General features: G+C 47.2%; 1 protein-coding gene and 1 non-coding gene across 2 annotated transcripts in view; both read left to right on the forward strand.

Annotated features, from left to right (window-relative positions):
• LOC144146282 (uncharacterized) overlaps positions 1 to 22121 on the forward strand; it is a 108075-nt gene that overhangs the window by 23112 nt on the left and 62842 nt on the right. The gene's annotated exons all lie outside the window — the stretch shown is intronic.
• Trnal-caa (transfer RNA leucine (anticodon CAA)) lies at positions 9133 to 9267 on the forward strand. The gene is made up of 2 exons: positions 9133 to 9170; positions 9222 to 9267. It is a non-coding gene; the product is annotated as a tRNA-Leu (tRNA).

Genomic DNA, 22121 nt, shown 5'->3' on the forward strand with positions numbered 1-22121 from the left:
ACAATGGCAGCGTACGCGTTGTTACGAATCGACCCGCGCCGCCATACTTTCCCGCATCACTCCTCGGCTGTGCGGCGAAGCCACTGCGTGCGCCTTTCAGTCAGGCGCCGCCGTGTCGGTGACTCATACTTTCAAGTTTCGACAAGCTTGGGTCAGACGCCTCGCTTTCTACGCGCTTCAAACCCCGGCGGTTGCCAGCGGCACGTCGAGACCCGTCCCAAGGACACGGAGGCCCCGCGATCGCAGCGGAGTCCTCCTCTCTCCCCTCTCTCGGACTCAACGTGCGCGGAGGCTACCAACGGCTTACGAACTCTGGAAAGAGCGTTGTGTGTGTCTGCGACGTTCGTGGCGTGTTGCCGCTTGTTGGCGTTTTGACCTTTACGGCTTTTGGGTATAAATAGAAGCCGCCCAAGCGCTGTAACTCATTCCTGTTTGAGCAGCGAATCCATGCTGTCGCTCTGCTCGAGTCCTGTATTTTTTTTTTTTGGTTTCGGCTCACCTCTCGCTATGAAGTAAACAGTTACGTTAGCCTACGGCTTTTGGACTTCTTCACGGCTGCAACAGCGGCTGGCCGCTCGCATCATACACGCTACCACTCGTATGTCGGAGGCCACGGAGCTCGGATCGGGTGCCCCCGTCCGGTCGCAACACTGCCCGTACCCGCGCCAATGTACTCCCAACCACGCGATACGCAAGAAAATGTGCGGAAATGACCCCGGAACCGTGTATGTGGACGCGGCAGAGTACAGATTACACAGCGCATGAACCTGCCCGAATGCAGCCACGTGCTCCCGCGCTAGTCACCCGTCTACCGTCATGCGACCACTACTGCTTTTAAGCGAAAACGCTTGCGGGTGTCTGGAACGACAAAAGGCAAATATCCGACGGGGGTTCCCAGACAGTTTATCGAACGCCGTTTTATCGAACGCCGTCTTATCGAAAAAATGCCCGTTTTATCGAACGCCGTTTTATCGAATGCCGTTTTATCGAACCACCTACGTCCGTTTTATCGAAAGTGCGGGTTTGCGGCTTTCATTGTAATTTTCGGTGTTTATATTGTTTAACTGGCCATCGCATTAACCTAAACTGCAGTAACCTTCATTCTACATTGTCTCTGTCGTGCATTACATTTTACCGTGTTTTCGTGTTTACCGTGCGCCTTTACCGTGTTTTCGATCACCTTTGTTTTATTAAATTATTTTTAATTTTTGAGTCTATTGAATTCACTCAAGCATGTATGACCTCCTTGTTTATATTACAGAATTTGCCCCTATAGTACCAACCCTAACCCCGATGCGCAATATTCCTTAGATGTGTATCGGCGTGTTTAGGTTAGTGGTGCCAAATATATCCCTTGCGCCATGGTTCATCATTACGTCATCCAGAGTCTTGTCTCCCCTAATTGTTCTAGTCACGTGGTTTACACGCGACTCCTACTTGGACATTGGGGTCACATTGTTTGCATCTGGAGAAATATTGGGCCAAGAACTTCTGAAAGATTAGTGCTATACGACTGGAACAGGGGCGTTCCGACCGTGATAGTGAGACCCCAACAGAGGTGGTGGAGTCTAGGAGAACTCGTCACAAGGGAACCCGTCACAGCCAACTCATCATAGATGAACTCGTCAAGTAGGACAAGTCGTCAGAGGTCATCTCGCACTAGGAAAACTCGTAGGCTAGTACAACTGGACAATTGCCCATCTTGTCACAATTTCGTTTTTTGTTAATCATGCTCAAATAAAAAAAATACAGGATTTCGTATACTTTTCTACTTTTGCGTCAACACTCTTCGCCCCTCTTTCGATTCACCAACCTTACGTTTTCGTGGTGGCCTTAAAGGAACGCGCCCGACCAGGAAACGCATTTCGTTGGTTTTTGTGTACTTTGTTCAGGTAATCGCATGGGCCATAGTATTGCTCGTCCCCATTTTTTTTATTTTTCCATTTTCATTTACAGGTAATCGGGTCATGGCGTTGTATTTTGAGTAGACCTTCATGATTTCTCTTTTTTTGGTGTTTACTATGTTGATCTTAGTGTTTTTATGCTTGATGATAAAAAGGCAAAAGTATGCACCCCAGCAGACATGGTGGGGTGCAACCGGAGGAAGATGAAAACGAACCAACCTGCAGTACGGTGACAATTTTGTAACTAACGTTTTTCTCGTTAGTTCATGCAAGGCATGGAGAACAGTTGTACAAGGCTTGGTAACCTCTTAGCAATTGAACTAAGTAATCAAAAATTAGGAATGCAGAAATCAGGAGAGACTTTTGCTAGCGTTCAAGTTAAGCTTTTGACATTGGACCCTCAAGCGACAAGAAGTGCCTTTTTTATGTACAACATACGCGGCGAAATAATTAGATTATGTGTCGACACAAAAGTGGTGTATACAAAAAGGTACGAAGCATATCGAGGCATTTTAATCAATACGCCACAATGACGTGATATGCTTCGTATCAGAGGGGATAGAGACACAAGGAGATTCGTTATGGAAGTACCAATTGCGCAATGAACGCAACAAAAAATTCTGGTGACATTTTTCGCGCATCACAAAAACAAAAAATTACAAATTTGCAAATTACATAGCAAGGAGGAAATTTAAAAAAAAAAACGTACTGGAAATTCTGTTACTCGAAAAGGCCGAGAAGAATACTTTCGATAAAACGGCTTCGATAAAACGTCCGTCGATGAAACGGCGTTCGATAAAACGGCGTTCGATAAAACGACTTCAATAAAACGGCGTTCGATAAAACGGCGTTCGATAAACTGTCCGGATCCCCCGACGGGCTCTCATACGTCTGTGTGGTTCAAACTTCTCTTGGAGGGAAGGCTGCTTTGACCGTTACCGCTTTTGGGTATAAATAGAAGCCCCGCAAGCGCTATAACCCATTCCTGTTAGAGCAGCGAATCCGTGCTGTCACTCTGATCGAGTCCTGTATTGTAACCTCGCCCGTCGGGGCATTGTTCTTTGGCTTCGGCTCACCTCTCGCTATGAAGTAAACAGTTACGTTAGCCTACAGCTTCTGGACTTCTTCACGGCTGCAACAGCGGCTGGCCGCTCGCATCATACACGCTACCACACGTATGCCGGAGGCTGCGGAGCTCGGATCGGGTCGGCCCACCCGGTCGCAATAACTGGTGTCAGCGGTGGGATGACACGGTTGCAACAGCGTCCGTTAAAAAGTACGTCCTTTCATTACTGTTTGAAACCAGAATGATAGAATCCCATTATAATTCCTTCCTCAATATGATTTAAAGTTACTTTGCAGTGACCTGCTCTACCTTACCCAGGAAGTGGTACCTACACCTAAAGGGGATGGCCGCCTTAGAAAAGTTACTGGATATAGCACACGCCTTCAGGCAGACTAAGGACATTTATGCGCGAAGCATTGAAAACTTGACAGAGAATAATGCAACCATTTCAGAACATCAGGGGGGAGTTCACTACATCAGACTCGACATTTGGACTGTACCGAAATGTTCACCAGATTGACGTTGTTACAAAGCACCAGCTTCTCATGTCCGCCCGGAGGCCTAGCTGATGGAAGCTACGAGGTGGACTGCATTACAGACTCGAAACAGAAGCACAAATTTCAACTGGTATGGCTTGACAAATACAGTTGGCTAAATTATTCCGCTGTGTGTGAGGGCTTATCCTGCCATGCTCGTGTAATTTTCGCCGTTAACAGCGCAGTTCTTGTGCGTGATGTCTGTGTGTTTAAGGTTGGTATTTGCAGAAATTGTTGCTAATATAACGCTTCTTGTATGCATAATTCATTGCCTGTCATTTTTTTTTTAATATAAGACCTGCGCTACACATAACGTAAGTGCATAGATTCGATGCAGACTGCGCAAAATGAGCTCCATATATGGCCTTACACTGGAAACGGCTGTATACAGGCATATATATATAGAATGCTTTTAAGCAAAGCATTTTTTTTCTGCATTTTAGACAACAGCAACTAAATAAGAAAAGAATCTCATTCTTACGGCCTACGTCATTTTATTGCGGATGTCACACTCATCATGCCTCTTACGTTGAAGTAAAGCAATTAATCACATGAAACTATCGTCATTTAATGCAATGCTTGCACGAGGTGCCCGTTCGTGCAGTATACGTCTCGTACCACGGGCGCAGTTGCACCACGAGGACTGCGGATTTCTGTGCAGTTTAATACTTCACCTGCACACTAAAATACAGTCATAATCAACACCAACACCAATTAAGGGACCGTTTGAAGACAAAGTACAACCTTGTTGAATTTGAAAGAACCAGCCTTTGGTAATTCACTCAGCTCTATTACAGTCACAGAAGACATTTTTCAACCGGAGCAATGCGACAAATAACAAAGACTTCCAAATTTCGCGCTGCACTGACGTAATATCGGCAGGAGTGAAGTAGTTTATGCCAGCACTAAAACGTATTTTCGAGTGTTTTAACTTCCCGTTAGAATTCGCGTGATAGGATAGAGGCCCCTCCACAATCGCGCAATCATGTTCCTTGGCGGTGGCTTAGGTCTTTGGGCACCAATCATAGAAACAAGGTCCAGTGATCCCATAGAGAAATCGCCGGAAAGTCGCTGGGGAGTCGCCACTAATGAATATCGATTATATCTTTGAAGTTTGCGATAAGATTGGCATTATTGCTATCGGGACAATTGCAGTCTGTTTAATGTACCAAATACGTATTTTTTCATCATTTAAGTGCGCTTACAAACAATTGCGTGCTTTTTTTCTGTCTGGAAGGGGGAGGAGGGGGGGGGGGGCGGGGCTTCAGAACAACTTTAGCCTCCCCCCCGAAAAAAAATCCTGGCTACGCCCCTGCACGGGAGGCTAATCTAATAGCCACCAACACGTTTGAAAGACATCGACTCAACCCTCTACCATATCGTCTGGGAGTGCGACCGAAACCCCGACCTTCCCCCCATTCCCAACCCTTCTCGTGAGCAATTATCAACGACCTCAATACTCCCACAAGGACTGGGAACAGTGTGACAAGGGACACATGCCCTGACCTGTCAATCACTCACAACGTCCAGGAAGCCACCTGGATCAACACAACAGAATCTTCAGGGTCGGATCATGACATTATCAAAATACAAGTCAAAGGTTTGGACTACAATGCCCGTATTGGTTCGGCGCATATCACTGATTGGGACACTTTCACCCGCCGCGGTGGCTCAGTGGCTAAGGCGTTGCGCTGCTGAGCACAAGGTCGCGGGTTCGATTCCCGGCCGCGGCGGCCGCTTTTCTGATGGAGGCGAAAAGCAAAAAACGCCCGTGTGTACGAGATTTCGGCGCACGTTAAAGATCCCCAGGTGGTCAAAATTAATCCGGAGCCCTCCACTACGGCGCGCCTCATCGCCTGCGTTGCGTCGGCGCGTTAAACTCTACAATCAATCAAATCAATCAATCGATTGGGACACTCCGAAAAATCCGGAGGGAGCGCGAGATTCCATCGCCGGACCTCTCTTATGACCAGTGGGCCGATGAACTCATTCAAGACATGAAGACCTCCACAAAGACTATAACCACTTCTTACCAAATCCCGTACGTCGACTCCAAGCTGTTGCATATTTGGGAAGCACGACACAGCCTTACGCGTAGGTGGAAAAAGCAGCGACATAACAGAAAACTTAAGCTGCGTATAGCACAACTTAACAAGGAAGCGGCGGAATACGCAAATTCGCTATGCAAGGAAAACTGGTTGACAATGTGTGATGGTCTTCGAGGAACACTGTCCACCCGGAAGACATGGCGGTTGCTTCGATACCTAATTGACCCGCTGAAAAGCAAGGGCGAAAGCAGCCGCACCTTAACTAAAACTCTCAATTCTTACCAAGGCACGACGGAAGACCTCATTAGAGATCTTACAACCAAGTACCTCAAGGCCGGGAATGGATCTCCATCTTTACCGTACACTGGGACCCCCAATCCCTTGCTCGACCGGGACATCCAACTACACGAGGTTCGAGCAGCCATCGCCGAAAGCAAGCGAGCCAGCATACCTGGACAAGATAAAATCACCTATAAACTCCTGGCAAACCTCGACGACAGAGCCATGCAAAGCCTCACAGACCATTTTAACTCCTGTTGGCGCTCTGGCAAACTCCCTATCGCCTGGAAAACAGCGGAAGTCCGGATGATCCCTAAACCGGGCAAATCTCCTTACATCGACAACCTGAGGCCGATATCTCTCACTTTGTGTGTGGGCAAAATTTTAGAGCGCATCATACTCGTGAGGTTTCAAGAACACTTGGACCACACAGGTCAGATGCCAATGTACGGATTCCGCAAGCACCTTGGAACACAAGACGTGCTGATCCAGCTTAAGGAAGACATCCTAGTTCCAGCCTCCCGCCACTCCCCAAGAGCCATCCTCGCCCTGGACCTCAAGGGGGCATTCGACAACGTGGCACATACTGCAGTCCTACAGCGCCTGGCCGGAACGGGATGTGGACAACGAACTTACGACTACATCGCGGACTTCCTCTCGAACCGCGTGGCAGTGCTCAGAGTTGGAGACGTCTCCTCAGCCCCTATCCATCTCGGAGACAGGGGGACCCCTCAGGGGTCAGTGTTATCCCCCCTGCTTTTCAACCTAGCACTACTCGATCTTCCAAGGCGACTCAACGAGGTTCCCGATATAAAACACGCCTTGTACGCAGACGACATAACAATTTGGACTGGCTCTGATTCACTGGGAGGCCTTCAACACAGCCTTCAACAGGCAGCCGACATTGTTAACCAATATGCCCAGGAATGCGGCCTTTCCTGCGCCCCGCAAAAATCAGAGCTACTACTAGTAAGGAAAAAAGTCACCGCCAAGGACTCCAATGACATTCAGATTAAACTGGACGGCCACACTATAAACCCTTGCAAACACCTCAAAATTCTCGGGCTAATAATCCAAGCGGATGCCAAGAACACTATCCTGGTGAACCACCTTAAAGGAGCCATGAAGAGAAAATACAACTTCGTTTAATTTGAAAGAACTAGGATTCAGTATCTCACAAAGCTCCATTACAGCCACAAAAAATGTTTTTTTAGCGAAAAAAAAAAGCAAGAAGTATTTAAAAACTCAAATTTTGCGCCACAGTGACGTGTTATGAACAAGAATGACGTCATACGGGCCAACAATAAAACATAATTTTCAGTGCGTTAACTGCACGTTAGCATTCAAGTGATGCGGTCAAAAGGAACTATAGGCCCCATTACAGACGTCCAGTCATGTGCCGTCGCGACAGGTCAGTTAGGCGGCCGCCAATCGCACAAACAAGGTTCCGGGACGTCATAGAAAAGTTGCGGGAAATTGGCTAGGGGGTCGCGACTGCTTCACACGTTTTCTTTAATATCTCCGTTATTTGTTCGAAGATTGCGATGATGTTGGTATCATTGTTATCGGGACTAAGCAGTCTTTCTAATAAACCCAACTTGCGTTTTGTCTTCATGGCTCCTTTAAGCACTCAGCAGAACAAGTAACGCACATGATTCGCCGAATCTCCAACAGACAGCGCGGCATGAAGGAGCAGGACACAATACGACTCGTGCAAGCCTTTGTCATCTCCCGGATAACGTACACAACCCCTTACACAGTCCTATCCAAGGCAAAACTCGAAAAAGTAAACATAATCATCCAAAAAGCCTACAAGCAAGCTTTCGGATTACCCATGAGTACCTCCACGGCCCGCCTGCTCAGTCTCGGCCTTCACAACACTGCCGAAGAACTTATCGAGGCCCACCTCGCAAGCCACAAACTGCGATTAGGTTTCTCCACTGCGGGGCGACTACTGTTGGCTACATATAAATGGCAGGCTCAGGAGAAACAGCAACCGCAGATGCTTCCACCAGAAATCAGAAAGAATGTCTACGTCGCCAACCTCCCAAAGAATATGCACCCAGACCATCATGAGGGGAGAAGAAAAGCCAGAGCAGCGGCCCTCGACAAGCGGTATTCAAAAGACTCCTCAGCAGTGTACACAGATGCCGCCCCATACCAGCGTTACCGAGGAGCAGCGGTTGCAGTGGTCACCTCAAGGGATCAACCACTCACCAGTCTCACAATCAAGACCGGTTATATCCAGGAAGCGGAAGAAGTGGCGATTGCCTTGGCCATAACGGAAACCACGGCGATTACGATAATCACCGATTGTCAAGCGGCATGCAGAAGCTACGCGGCTGGAGCAGTTTCTTCAACAGCACTGCGCCTCCTGAGCAAAACTTCTCCCTCTCGCACGGTCAGAATCGTCTGGACCCCTGTCTGTGTCGTTGCCCACTCCGATCTCTCGGGCAACGACACAGCCCATGCATTGGCCCGCGCTCTCACCAACCGGGCCCCAGAGGAGGAGCAGAGTCCAACGCCGATTGAGAATTTCCAGGAAATAACCGAATATTATAGATTAGGTAGAAGGACCTTTCCCCCCGCCCAACGCAGTTTGTCTAAAATGCAGGAAAACACATTAAGACGAATTCAAACGAACACGTTCCCAAATCCAGTACGATTAAATCATCTATTCCCCACACAATACTCCCCGGAGTGTGCTTTTTTGCGGCAATTCAGGCACCCTCTACCACATCGTCTGGGAGTGCGACCGAAACCCCGACCTTCCCCCCATTCCCAACCCTTCTCGTGAGCAGTGGGAGAGCATGTTGTCCAGCTCGAGCCTCGACGACCAGGTGATCTTGGTTGACCGAGCGGACAGAGCCAGGACAGCCCATGCACTTCCGGACTAGGAAGCCACCCCACAATTTATCTTTGCTCATTAAAGTTTCTTCTCTCTCTCTCTCTCGACTCAACTGCGTTGCTAACATCTGGAACCCTCATCAAATGTACCTTCGTAAATTTCCAAGCAGTCCAAAAATCCAATCATTCGCTTCCTGCTATGTAACTGCATGCGCAACAGCATATACAATCCTACTCTACAACAGCGTAAAGCTGCTGACCTTGCAACAACGTCACCAAAACTTTTTACTCCAGAATTACAGCGAAGCTGTCTACCCCTAGCCCATGTGCGCATGCCCGGCTTGCGTTCCCGAATGCACTATCCGAGCTGGGAAGTGCCCGTGAATACAACGCGCGCGTCCGTGAACAGGAAACTGGGCATTCGTTCGCTTATTACCACTCGCAAAAGGTCTGTCAGGATGGCCGAGTGGTCTAAGGCGCCAGACTCAAGGCCCTTTATGTTAAGGGTACGGGACTCTTGCTCTTGTTAAGGGTACGGGATTTCTGGTCCACCAATGTGGGCGTGGGTTCGAATCCCACTTCTGACACACTTTTTTTTATTTTTACAGCATTCCAGGTCACCCCTAGCGCCTGTAAGCAACCACCGAATGCGTGCCCAGGGGGGGAGGAGGGGTGTCACCCAAGACGGGGAATTTCCGCGACCAGAACACGTTTTTGTGCAAAATTCCGAGTAAATAGAGCGGCAGGAAATGGGGTGGATCGAGTGGCGTCGGCGCTGTGCTCTGCTTTAATGCCGTGGAGAAGGGGAGAGAGTGCGGCGCTGCAGCAGCGGAAATGCGGGTACGAGAACGACCTCAGGCTCGAAAGGGTATGATTGTCCGTACCTTCGAAACGGTGATCCGCCAGCCCCCGACGGATCACATCATACCTCCTCCACGCCACGTGACGAATGAGATCACCATAAGTGCAACTCCACCGCACGTGACCTCAAAAAGTATAACTGCACTGTGTGAATTAAGGCACGAAGCTGCGGCCTGCTTGGACAACCTTGAGGGGCACGTGCTGATATTCACCGATGGGTCCGTGCTTCCAGACAAGGGGGCGGCGGCGGCAGCATCCATCGCGCCTGCCTTCGCTTCAGCAGAAATCGCGGGCCTTCACTTGGCTGCGGACATCATCAAGGAGTGCGAGCAGAACCTGTATACTGCAGCGCCAGATTTCCTTCTAGTATACATTCATATAAAACTCTATGCTTAGGAAGCACCCTTCCTCAAAATTTCCCTCTGGATTCTTTCCCATATCGACAACCGGAATAAACAGCTGCTGACTTCCTCCATTACACAATCAATTGTTGCGCTCGATTTATCGTGCCACCAGTAAAGCCGCAAGCAGACCTTCCCAAGCACACGACGTGACACGTTTACCCTTTTATCGTTGTTGTTTCCCGTAGAGCCGTCAGAAGCAATCAGATGGTACTTTAACCTAACCACACATTAATTCATTCGCCGTCCATGCTCAAGAAGCGCTTCCTATCCCTCCGCGTTCCTTGCGAGCGGGGTGCCAGTGGAGGTGCACACGCTCGATAGAGCACCGCGAGGGGCAGCGGGAGAACCATTAATAACGACAGCCAGACACCTTCGCGCGCTGAGGAAACGCAACGAGCGAGCGCGGCGCGCATCTCTGCCGACGACCGCCGGCTTGCAATCGCTTCTGCGGCGCTGCTGAAAAATGACGCGCTCCTCCGAGAGTGTGTCTTGTACACGGGCACCTCTTAAAAGGCCTGGCGGCGAAGGTGCCACCACTGCGGAATGCTTTGACCCCGGCGGTGTGTGGTCTCTTCCTGGGCTCTCGTCGAATAGCCGCGCGTACGTTGCCGCCACGGCGCCCGCACGCGTCTGGCGCGAGTGCCGGCACTGGTTTGCGTGCCTGTAGCGTCTGTCTTACGCTGCGTAGCATTCTTTTCCGAGTACCCTCATAACCAGGACCGTGTAACGCCCTGCATTATTGTGCAGCCAGCCACTGGGGGTGTTTGGGTGTCAGAACACCCCCCGACGTTAATTCCCCCCTTTGTCCCCTCCTCATTTTGACCTTTCTTTGTCCGGGCTGTTCACACTCCGCGTCGGCATAATTATATGTAAACACAAAATAAGAAAATGAGATAAGAATATGAATATGTGGTGATGTTTGCGCGCAGGCTATCTTTCCTTTTATGTTTTTTTCTTTGGTGGCGTATAAGACCTCCCGAAAAATATTTCTGCCTACGCCACTGCCCCGCATTCGCACAAAAATTCAGAATTGGTGGAAGTTCCACCTTTAATCGTTTTAATAGCGTAAGTGGGGATAACCCAAAAAATAAAAAAAAAGATATGCAATTTCCCAAAAATGATCTGACGAACTCAAAAAATTCATCGTATACATGTCCTCCAAAAACCGAAGACTAAACTATAAAAGAATGCACAAGAAAGTGTCGGAAATACGATAAAAAATAGCGAACACGGACCAACTTTTCGCTACGCCTTGCATCTACGGAAAAATATATAATTGGCGAAGTAAATGCACTTAATCGCTACGGTGGTGTAAATTTACATGATTTTTGAAAGAAAGAAACGAAAGCTAATATAATACCCCAACGACCTTGGAAGTGTGCTCATACCCAAATCTGACAGTAAACAGCAAAGAATGCTACTCATTATGAGTCAATTCTCTGAATTTATGCAGAACTTTTTGACGTTAGGGGGCTGATATTTAGTACGCGCGCGACAACTGAGGTTTCAGGCATGCAGGGGAAACATTCGGGCAAATTAGTGCGAGAAAATTGAGTTCGGTAAATTCGGGGGCTACGAGTGCGAATGGCCAATAGACCTCTCCCGGGGTACGTCACGCGGCGGCCGTGACGTCACGGAAATCGCACGTGCTGGGCGTGGCCGGGAGGGTGGTTGGCAAAACATTCGGACCGGCGCGCGGCGCGTATGCAGTGAGGCTGCATTAGACGCGCGCAAAAGTGGAATTTTTGTTTACGTGTTGGCTTTTCTGATGCCGGTGGGCTGCTGTGCTCTCGGCTACCCAAATTTTGCGAGCAAAATCAGCGGCATCAGACTTTTCGGAGTCCCCACAGAGGTAAATTCGGCGTGTATTGTGGATGCGCGCAATGTGCCGAAGAGGCTGGCAGCCAAAGCAGCGACATAGTCTGCTCTTACTAGTAGCAACATTTCGCATTCTCGAACTTCAGCTGTTCTCCAAAGCGCAGTCATACCGTCTACATTGGCAGTCCACGCTGATTCGTGCAATGAAATGATACTGTTTATCAACCATCTGCTATCATACAGCACCAGCAGAAATTTGCTCAAGTAAAATAGGGGGGGGGGGGGGGGGGTGCAGACGGAAATTTTCTTGCTGCGAAATATTGTCATGTTTTGAGGAGGTAGAGCACTGTATTAAAAACGCAATGAATGCCTAACCTGCTTAGGCGACGCGAAATAAATGTTTCGACGAGGGATCCGCGATAGCCGCCTGCCGCCTGATCGACAACGACAAGTTTGGTCTTTTGTTATGGGGGGATCTGTTCATGACGAACGAAATTCATTGCTTGTAAGTACAATAAATTTTTACCTTGATCAATTATATTCTGCCTTGAGGATGAGGCAAAACAGAGATGCTTGCTGTGCTCACATGTAGCATCGTTCCTTCGCGGCGAGATGGGCCGCTCACGCGACTCGAAAAATGTGTTTGCCCTTAGCGAACAGACTCGGTGAATGTATTCATTTGTTGCGGCCTCCCGACGGTGGCGTATGCAGCGGGCGTACATGGACACCAACTTTAACTATCATGAAATAATGACTACCGAAAATATTTCAGTGCACTGTCGCAAGATATACGCACTAACTATATGTGGCTGCTATGTTACTCTCACAATGACGATGAACCATTTCGATATTTCACTGGGGTAAAGGTAAGAAAACAATCGGTCAATCTCGTAGAGAACGCGACATCATCGCAATATTTTTATTGGAATAATTTTTGCCTATTGCTCTTCATATTTTTGTTTCGTTGCTGCTTATTTTACTATTTAATCCTTTCATGCTTTACCTTTCCTTTTTCCCCTCGACATGAAATCGTGTGTACGCCACTGTCTCCGGGCGACGCAAAGAGACCAAGAACAGGGAGCGTTTAGCTGCCTCAGGTACCGCGCTTAGCTTAAGCGGACCTCGAAAGCAACAATAAATTAGCTTTCCTTGGTATGTGTCCGAACACAAAGAATCTTCAAAAACATTTTGGGATGCGTCGCAACAGCACCAACCTTCAGAATGACTCGTTTAGGCTGTTCTGCCGCGCACTGATTATCCGAAAGCGTCGCCGTTCAGTTGACCGTACGGTAAACGAAAGTGTTGCGGAGGTTGTAGATGCGGAAAGCTACATGGAGGTGCGACGGCCACAGCTAGGATAGCTAGACACCCCCCCCCCTGCAATGTGGGAAGCCAGTGACAGCCCGAACCAACGGCACATCGTTCCTTTCGGGCGCCGTGCGGCCAGGCCGTGCCGTCGGCGCAGGCGCTTTCTGCCAACCGCCACCTCACTTCGCGGCCGCCAGCAGGCGCCACCCGTCGCGCACGTGCGCTTAGTGACGTCACGTTGTTTACATACAGGGAGAGGTCCATTGCTTCATCTGGCCACGACTTCACAGCTGGCTTAGGTCTTCGAAAATGGCTTCACCACGGGCGTAGACGCATTGCAGTGAAGGACATAAACAAACAATGCCAGAAATGGTTGCATTGTATCACTTCACGGAAAGCTGGTACGGTGTTTCCGCCTACGAAACTGACGTAAAGTATAAATGGTCTATTTGTTGAGAACGTACCCGAAAGTTTGAAGTTTAAAGTGTTTATTTATATAAACCAAAAAAGAGATACATATACAATGTACACAGGGACCCAACAATATTGTCAAAAGATTCCAACGAAATAATGCTACATTTTTATAACAAGTTGGCAGTGCAAATTACAGCAAACAAAAAGAAAGGAAGTATAGGAAGAACAAAAATCACGCTATCATAGGTAATTTTCAGACATAAGATGTTGCTTGACACGTGTTTTTTTAAATAACACAAACGAAGCAAGGTTTTGAGTTTCGGCATGAAAACTATTTCAGCAAGTTGCTCCCGTGAATTCTAGTGCGTGTTTTTTTTTTCATATTTGGTACAAATTTTAGGCAACAGAAGGCGTCGCGGGATGGTATCAGTATAGTTCGATGAAAGAACTGCAGGCAAACTGTCTTAATATTTAATTTTCGATTAAGAATTTGAACATGGGTTGAGCGATGCTATTTGCAACTAATTTGTACACGTTGAGTACATAAAAAAAATTCATACATATTCACTATTTTGTTGCTTGTACAACGTAAAACTGCTCTAAGTTCGTTTTTATAACCGAAGAATAGGCAACAGATGAGTTTATATGGGCAGCCCCATACAGTAATTTATGTGACAGTGTACGAATGCAGAGTATAAGTTGAAAAGTATGTCTGAAGTAAAGAAATGTCGACATTGCGCAAGTACATTCAATCCATAACACGCCTTTTTAATGAGTAAGCGTATATGATCAGTGAATTTTAAGTGATTATCAATAACAAATTCAATACCTATAAAATTTGTGTTGTACGTGCGTGCTATCAAAGAAGAATTATAAATAACATGAGATAGATCTCCTACGCTTCTAGCCTCTGAGTGGAATAAACGTAAATTGCCTATGGAGGATTAAGTCATGAACGGCATTAGCTGTACTACTTGAGTTCTTCATTAACTTTCGTTATTGAGGCTCTCTCATTACGGTCCGCAATTTGTAGATTCGTATAATCGGCGTAAAGGAGGGATAGTTTGCCTGCCGCTATAAGAAATAAAAGTAAACTCTTCCATATTACGAGGAAATAACACGTAAAAAACTTATCAAAAAACAGCTTTACTTCAAGTGTAACTAGGTCTACAAACATTGACAGTGAGAAAAATAGTAAACTAATTAGCTCTAAATTCACTGTCATATACCTGTCGCGAAGGGGCTAGTACATTTCGGTGCAGGGCATTTCGGTGCAGGACGTTTCGGTGTGAACATTTCGGTGCATGGACATATCGGTGCACGGACATTTCGGTGCGAAAACTTTTCGGCAACGGAATTATCGGGTGCATGCTTGTATAAAACCGCCGCTATACTTTTATTTCCGCATAACATGGATTATGGACAACAATCTAGCGCAGTGGTAGCACTTTTAGATTGATGCCGTGTTTGAATTTTGCCAGTTATTTTTAGAAATTGAACATTTGTATATTTTTGTTTAATACCTTGTTCAGAGAACATCTGTTATGCGGCCAACTGATGGAATTCTTTCGTACATGTTTATTTTTTTACTTACGACATGTTTATTTTTTCACTTATATTCGCTCTTTTTTGCGGCATGAAAATCAGCTGAGACAATTAACCGGTGTTTACTATAGCATAATGCATTTTTTGTGCAATGTTCTGTAAATAAAATGCGCACTCTCACTATCCAAATAAAGAAGCTTTACAAACATTCGGTTGCCCCAAAAACCCGCCAGCCTTTTTTTTTTTTTTACTCTGGTCTCCAATAAAGTTTATTCATCATTACTGACAAGTCTAAGATATTGTTGTGGAAGAAGAACGGGCCTTCTTGAAAACAGTTGCAGCGTCTGTATCTACAAAATGCTAAATCGCGTATGGGTTCTGCGCAAAAATATAACTCTTTCCCGTGTTCGAGCAAACCAACCTTCGTTTTGTGTTTACGCTTGCTTACTTACATTTTATTTCAATCCTTTGTACCAGCGCCCCCATATCCCTTCTCGTTTTCAAGTTTCATCTCCCCCAGATTTCTTTTTCACTCATATTATTTTCGGTTTCCCCTGAAAATCTTACAGGCCAAGTGGAGTTCGCGGTCTCCGAAGCGTCACCTTGAACTCACGTACACAACCTTTCAAGAAGCCACCCAAAAGAGCCCCTGAGGACACAGTGACCATGACCAGCATCGTTAGCCCCTCTCTCCCCCCTCGAGGAACAAGCGTGCTGGCTGCACCCTTCCGCGCGTTAGGGTCATACCGACGGCGCCCCCGCCTCCAGGAATCGCTTCTTCCTCACCTTCGGTCGCCCCATCGGCAATTAACTCTTCAAGTAGAGCGTACCATGCACAACCCAGAAGTTCGACCCTTTCTTCCATTATAAGCTGAAAAAACTGAATAGGCTGGTTTGGCCAGAGCCGGGACAGTCGTGTTCAATTTTTCGAGGTCACACATGGAGAAGCACAAGTGACACCCTCCTCCCTACCCCAGGCACCTACCTCGTACTCAGTACAATAGCGAAAGGCGTGCCACCGCGTCTGGAGAAGTTGAAGAGACCAAGGTACGCGGTGAGTTTCTGATGAGTTTCAGTGAGTTTCGCCATGACGGCGGAGATAGGTGACGAGGGACTGTCAGCTTCTTTTGTTATGGGCCCGCCGTGCTGACAAAGACAAGAGTTTTGTCGACGTTGGGCATAATTGGGGCTCGCGTTGTATGGACAATACTTTAGAGAGGTCATCCGAGGGTCGATGGCGAGCGCCCAGAGTTGATTTTAGTCAGTTAGGTTTTATTAGTGGTGTTCTTGTGTTTTGATGAATATCTGGGGGTTTATGAGTGATAGTGTGAAACACGTGATTGTTTGTGTACAAACCTTTGGTGTTGTTACGGCCATCAGAGGCCTATAGAGTGCGTGAGTTAGCAGGTCCTCCTCACGCTCTGTTGGGACACACCTTTGGAGGTGTGGTTTATGTGTAATAAAACTGAAGTATTTGGTGTTTTGGGGGTCGATCTAGAGAAGCTGGAGACGAGGGTCGGTTGACCGAACGAGAGTGAACGAGGAGACACTCGTGAGTTAGATATGTTTAGCAGAGTTCATTTAAAGGAGCCATGAAGAGAAAACACAAGTTTGGTTCATTCGAAAGATTGCCTCGTTAGAACCATAACGACACCACTTATAACGCAAACTTCGCTCAAATAAGCTACATAATTAGGAAAAACGGGAATGGTGATGCGACCCACCAGCTCATTTCCCGCAACAGAACCTATGCCGTCACATGGGCTAAGCTCGGCGATTGGCGGAGGCCGGCAAAAGCAAACGCATGTTAGGCAGGGCTTACAGCTTGCATAGCGAGCTAAATGCCCGTGAAACATACTGCACATTCTTTTTATGACAAAGAACGGTGGAGTAAACGGTTGAAGGTCCGAACGAACTCGCAAGCGTGTGCGCCAATGCGTACGAAACTAGCGCGCCGGCCGAGCTCGACATCTCGCCGTCGCGCAGACGAATTTTCGGGTTCGAGGCTCTTCGGGGCCAACGAACCGTTCCAGCACGCACAGCCGCGACCTTGCTTCGTATCGTAATCCCTTCACAGGAGGTTGGCCGTCATATCGCCAACCAGCAAAGGTAAAAATAGAAACGAGGGGAGTAAGGAACAGCAAGAAGCGACGAGATAGTGCCAGCCGTCGCGTAAGTTTCGAATGGTGTTGGTTTGCTGCTGTCGTTACGAGCTCGTTTCCAGTTTACAACCACTGAAAACTTCAGTTTGTTCAGTTACGACAGGGACGCTTACGTTAGCTCACTCCTGGAACATGCTGGCGCTCGTTGCCGACTTCGTCAAATCGCTCTGACCTTGGGGAAAAAATGCCGTAAACACCGCGCATTGACGCTCGTATCTTTCTGGTCGAAGCAGAGAGCTCGCGCGAACGGCTTTCCATACACGACACCGGCCAACTGGCATAAGTGATACTGCTAGTGAAATTGAGCTATTATTAACCGTAATCAAAATACGGCACATACGTACCAGTCTATATTCGTCCGTCGCGACGGGGCTGACGAGGCAGCGGTGCCGACGGCTGGGCGTTCGTCTGTTGTGGCTATCGGGGAATGGTCGCTTTCCCGTCCACCGCGTATCCCACAACTCTTGCCGCTCGTGCACTTAGAAGCATTGAGCGTTATTGTGGTGTGAGGTTGTTAAATGCAAGCCCGAGCTCCTCGGCGAGAGTTTTGTTCTCCGGATCAGGCGATTCTATGACTAGGGCTGCGGGTGCACTAGGTTTTACTAGTATTTTTAAAATGGCCGCCGTCTCGATCGACTCCCGCGTGTGGGTGCTATATGGAGTCGACATACTAAGTATCTGTTTCATGGACCGGCTCTATGACGCCATTGTACACGTCACGGAATGTTCAATTTTAGCGGGAGATTTAAAATTTTGGCTTAAATTGCCTTATTTATCAGTGAATAAAGCATCATTTGCTTCCGGGAAAGCGCTTGGGGTACTATGAAACACCTAATCTTTCGAATAAAACAAACTTTTGTTTTCTCTTCATGGCTCCTTTAAGTGTTTCTCTGTTTTTTATGCAAATAATGTATACCCCTTAGTTGTATGCCCTGAATTGTGACCGTATGTCGTCGTCCGTAGATTAAAAAGAGTTAACGCCAGGATATCGTACTTCGTCGTTGCACCGAACATGTTGTAACGGCAGGCCAAAACCACATACCGATGCTACACACCGAATATACGGGGCGGAGGCAAAGTGTTTCATTTAGTAAGCTTATAGCAAACGCTTCTCAGATATATGCTCATTGTTAGAGCATGCATACAATGTTACTGACTTTTGAAGAAGTTCCTAGGATGTGCCTAAATCCGGTCGTCCCGGAACAAATGGTCCCAACTTCAAACTAGGAAAAAATTGTCCCACCACTGCTGCACCTATGCATGGGCGTCCGTATGGAGGATGGAAGGGGGTGAAGGTATTTATGTTTATAGGTTTGTATTTGTGCCCAATGTATTTTGCATCTGTTCCTATATAATAGATTTGCTAAGGCTGAATTTACTTGAGTTAAATGTGGTATACAAATTTTTTGTCGCACGTGTACGTCCTCGCGTGCTTCCCTTGCTCACCCCCCCCCCCCCCTTTTTTTTTTGTTATTCCGAATACCAGGCAAACCAGTGACGGGCATTTTAACCAAAATCTACGTGTACTGGGCAGCCCTCGGCAGATGTTTAAAGGGAATACCATAACGGGCTGCAATAATTTTCTTCATGAACGCAGTTTTCTTATGAAGCGGAGCAACACAACTGTTGCTTAAATTAAGCTGGCTGACGTGCAATACTCGCAAGGATACAAAATTTTGTCAACGCTTGAGGAGCGAGTCCCGCTTGAGCCAGTGCGTTGAGCCTATTTACAGTGACGGTATTATTTCGGTTTTGTGTAAAGTATCAAAAATGTGAGTGGGCCGGTACTGCTGACCGTCAGTCAACATAGAGCTGTACTGGTGCATCGTGCACGACGATTTGTCGCTATTTCAAAAAGAACTTTACTCCATGAATGATTTATTGCGTTAGCTAAGCTGCGTCACTGTGCTCGCCACCTGAAATGCTTCGATATCTGCAGTTCGAATCAAGCGAAGCGACACCAATCAAGATTTTGGACCTCGATAATTTTGCAGCTTGCAGCTTTGAAACTTTCGTTTTTCTCCGAAAATAGGCAGTACTTAGCTATTATCCCGGCTTTTTTTATGCTGCAAGGTTTAGAAGACTGCTGGCTAACACGCTTTGTTCATTTTGCCGCCGCGTTTTGGGAGCGTGAAGTCTAGCATAGGTCAGCATGTGAGCTCATACTCGAAGTTTGTCACCCCCCATCGACAACAAACTATGTTGTTGGCAATGCGTTTGAGCACAAATATATGCAGTTTTTTCGCGCAAACACATCAGCGTGTTTTTGCTCGTCATGTTGGCGGCTTTACGCCGCCAAAAATTACGAGAACAAAAGACAGTCACACGCCATGGTTCAATGAAAAGCAGGCGAGTGCTGATTGCTGCAGGTTGATGCGCAACCGCTGGAAACTAGCCCATTCGCGACGCGCCATAAAAAGCAAAGGTCAAAACAAGAAAATTTCAATCAAAATCAGCGTGTACTTGGCAGCCCTCGACCGGTGTTTGAAGCGAATAGAATAACGGGCTGCCATAATTTTCTTATTTGGTGGCTCTAAGTGCACTCGCTTCGGTAGCATATCTCTTGGCTTGAGATGGCCCTCATTTCCTTTTTTAGAAGAAATTGGCCATGGTTCTGACTGTCGCGACAGCCTGGCTTGACCAGCGGCTCAGCCGATGCTCGCGATCATCAGACGTCCGCATGTCTAGAGACTGTGCCTGTCACCAACCTCTCGCGACAGGTGCGGCTTCCTGGAACACGGCCGGACAAGAGAGCGTTAAGTCTTGCCACGCCTTAAAATAGTTGCAGTGACTGAGAAAACTTCCGAGGGGGAGGGAGGGGGCAAAGAACTCACTACGCACGCACTCACTACGCAGGGCTTACTCACAAGAAACTAATGGCTCTTCTTTCTGAAGCATGCCTCTACGTATTCTGTAAATCATGGAGCCGTATGTTTCTCACGTGGCTTCTTTCTTCCCCCTGTGTTTGTAAGTAGCACATTCATTTGTTATATATAGTGACAAGGCAGATAATTGTAATAACGATATTTTGAAAAGCCATGAGGATTGCGCGGAAGGACGACACAAAGAGGAGACAAGTATCAGACCAACTAGCCCGTCAACAAATCTTAACGATATTTTGATCAACCAGAAAGCCGAAAACAGGAAAAATGAAAATATTACAAAAGACAGAGAGAGAGAGAGAGAGAGAAGTAACGAATAAGAATATTTGTCTTCAATGTATAAAAAACGCGAAGACTAAAATAAAAAGGCCGGAGGAGAACGGCGAAAATACGAATAAAAAAATTCCCGAAACGGGCCAATGGTGTAATGCCCTGCACTTGCACAAAAATGCATGGTTGGCAGAAATACCGCGTTGAATCGTTGTAATAGTTTAAATTAATATAACATGTTTAACGGAATCTGAAAACACAAGGAAAGCAAAAAAAGAAAATAAAGAAATTATAAACTGCACTAAGATGCAACAAATTTAAACAGGTAACCCACGAGGAGTTTTATGGAATCCTTTTGCCCAAAGAGGTGCCTGGGACCATTTGTTCCGGAACCATTTGTTCCTACACCCGCCGAAACCGGTAACTAGTTTTATTGGGCTTAAAATCCATCGCGTATCTATTCACACAGGATAGACCTACTTTAGGGACAGAAAAGGGCATTAGCTGAATGTTATGTGCATGTGCGATTGTGTCCCGCACACATGAACCGCTGATTAGTGCATGGGGCGCAGCGAATCGCCATCACCCCCTTATACCGGTACGTGACAGACCCTCAGCCCGAGACCCTCTCTTATGAATATACCGAGCGAGTACTAATATCTTTGGGAAACGCCTTCCTGATAGGTGAAAAGAACACAACCCGGGCACCTGCGGAATAGCAGCGGCTTGCGAGTACCGTATATGCAAGACTATACTTGGGTGCCTTTAAAAGCTGTAGCTGCCGTATGTGTATTCCACATCCTGCGTTTTTTGTTTGTTTGTTTGGAGGGTAGGGGCACATTTTCATTCTTATTTCGAGGGTACAGGAACCAACTGTAGGCCCAGCATTAAGTTAAAAGCGTGCTGGTTATAACGTGTCGCTGGTTATAAAATGCCATTCGGGAGCAGCTAAACGGCAAACGTGAATGACACTTTACAAGGAACGCACTTTAAGCTGAGTGTGGTCCCCAAACACACTTTACCGGGGCCAGCTCGCCGAGTGAGTAATCTCGTGAACAGAAGCCCGAAAATCAGAAAAATTAACCTAAAATCGCGAGGGTTTCGATGATAATAAGTAACGTTAAAAGTTAATTATAGATATATTGCTTAATTACTTTTACAAAAATTGAAGCAGCGACGAAAAATAAGAAAATAACCTCTCTTTCAACAACGTGTCAGCGCCGCCTGGTGGGTGTTTTGCTCCATGGCAGCAGTTCTCTGCGGCGTTCTCGCAGGTGGTTTCTTGTGGCCCTGTGATTGTGTTCCAGCTTCAGCCTGTTTCTGTTGTATCCAACGCTTTCAGATAATTTCCTCCAAACATTAATGCTGCTGTCATTCACTGCGCAGTGAAGATAACAGCGCCGGTGTTCCGTCGCCGTCCCGACTCTGTTTTTTGTGGTCTTGTGCGATGCGCCGATTGCGATTTTAAACAACGCAAACTCAACGATATGTTTACATTGTTACTCGCGTGATAAAGAGGGGGAATTTCAAGTAATTTTGCGTAATATTTACGCCGGCTATCGTCAGTGACATCACGGCCAAGGGCACTTTATTTCGTCGTTTAGCAGCGCGCAGCCTAAGTGTCACTTGGGAAGCCCGAGTGCACTAGGCGGAAGTGCACTTTGAAGGCACGTTTTACAGGGGTACTAGTAACACTCTATTCCGCAGGGGCCCTGGCATCGGCAGTGTGGTGAACAAAGGGCACTTCTATCCCAAGCCACACCAGCCCATATGCCCT

The sequence above is a fragment of the Haemaphysalis longicornis genome, unplaced genomic scaffold (genome assembly GCF_048455015.1).
Source record: "Haemaphysalis longicornis isolate Haplotype H1 unplaced genomic scaffold, Haemaphysalis longicornis Haplotype H1 scaffold_7, whole genome shotgun sequence".
NCBI lineage: Eukaryota > Metazoa > Arthropoda > Arachnida > Ixodida > Ixodidae > Haemaphysalis > Haemaphysalis longicornis.